Raw genomic sequence first — 1,877 nt, 5'->3', positions numbered from 1 at the left:
GAAAAGATGATGCTAATTCCTAGGAAATATTGAAGCGTTAGCAAAAACATTGTTGGTGTCAAAAACAGGCAAATAAGTTAGCGTTGACAATTGACATATTCTAACCTACATAAGTTGTCTACACATGAAAGATCCGTAGTCTTTCCGACTTCAAAAATCAGACTTAGGCCGGCTTACTAGGCACTAGCAAGTAGAGAAACTATATAAATTAGAACTGATTTCTTGGTCCTCACTACTTATCAAAAAAATAAAAAAAGAATTTCTTGGTCTTCATAATTCAATTCCACAAACAACACAAGGATGATCAGGCTTCATATCTTTCTCCTCCAAGTTGCTGTAATCACCTTGAGCATGCTACAAATTTGCGGTAAGTAGATAAGGATACACAACTTTTTCATAGAATAAGGCTTCTAAAACTAACTAAAGGATCTTCTAGATATGACCATTGGAAAATAATCCTTTACAATGAGGTTCCTTGAAAACCATGCTATTGCTTGCTTTTTAAAATCCAAATTGTAAGAGTTACCAGTTTCAAAAACTATCTTAAACTCAGATGATACTGTTTCGTTTTCAAAGGAGTTCATTTCTGCACTTAAATCAATAAGAAGTTGATACCAACAAGAAGTAACATCCTTTGTTTCATGAGGTGTAATATTTATTCCATTGTACTATTACGTAAGAGTTTATACTTAATATTGTCAGAATTGTACTAAATTTTACTTAATTCTCCTTACATATTCTAAGTCATCTTCTATGATTTAGATGGGAAGGTGATGATGGAGTACATAGGAGCCACAGGTACTCCAATTACGTCTGATCCTGTTCCAATTGAAGATGGCATCGACTTCCATTTTATACTTGGCTTTGCAATCGATGCAGACCCATCAGGCAAGACTCAAAATGGCATTGGCACATTCTCACCATATTGGGTAGACACATTAACCCCAGCCTCGGTTGCAGCCATCAAGGCCAAACATTCCAACGTAAAAGCCTTAGCTAGCCTCTCAGGCTGGAGCCTTGGCCAAAAAGTCATTCGCTGGTATGATCCAGTAGAACCCCAAATTTGGATATCAAATGCTTTCTCATCCCTCAGATCCATAGCAATCAAATACCATCTTGATGGCATTGACATTGACTATGAAAACCTCCCAAAACACAAACTCAACTTTTGCTTACTGCATAGGGGAGCTCATTACCATGTTGAAGAACCAAAGTGCTATATCCATAGCTACCAATGCACCCTTTTACACCACTGTTATACCCTATATCGAATTATGGAAGTGTCATCGACTATGTTAACCACCAATTCTATACTGATAAGGTTGGCACCCCAAAAGGATACTTGGAAGCCTTTAGGCTTCGAGCTGAGCAATTTGATAGGAATAAGTTGTTGCCTAGCTATGAAGTTAATGGAAGAGGAATTCAAGGGGATGCATTTTTTGAAGCCTTGGATCTTTTGAAGGAAAATGGATTTGAAGTTAATGGGGAGATGATCTTCTCAGCTGATGCTTCTTCCACCAATAACTACTACTATGAGAGGAAATCACAAGCTTTCTTGCTCAACTCTACTAGTGTGTGATCCATTCCTAGTTACTTTGTATTGTTAAGTTATGACTTTAAAGTTTAGAGATTATTGCTTTTTCAGGCCTTATTGCTCAACTCTAATATACACAATGTTGAGCTTGAGGTCTAGCAACAGAACAGAATTTTCTACAGGGTAACAAGGACAGAGGGACTGAGACTTGGATCCCATCTGTTCTCTCAAAATAAGAAAAAAATAATTAAAAAAAAAAAAAATCCACTAACTCTTTCTGCAAGAAAAATAACTGGATGCTCCAAAAATTCCACTAATTGGATGCTATAACAACTTTTTTTTT

At 36.5% G+C, this 1,877-nt stretch overlaps 1 pseudogene; it reads left to right on the top strand.

The window, feature by feature from the left end:
• The first annotated feature begins 773 nt into the window (after positions 1-773).
• LOC115994735 lies at positions 774-1,579 on the top strand (annotated as a pseudogene).
• The last annotated feature ends 298 nt before the right edge of the window (positions 1,580-1,877 follow it).

The sequence above is a fragment of the Quercus lobata genome, chromosome 6 (genome assembly GCF_001633185.2).
Source record: "Quercus lobata isolate SW786 chromosome 6, ValleyOak3.0 Primary Assembly, whole genome shotgun sequence".
NCBI lineage: Eukaryota > Viridiplantae > Streptophyta > Magnoliopsida > Fagales > Fagaceae > Quercus > Quercus lobata.
The sequence above is the reverse complement of the archived record's forward strand: the minus strand, read 5'-3'. Positions and strand labels throughout refer to the sequence as shown.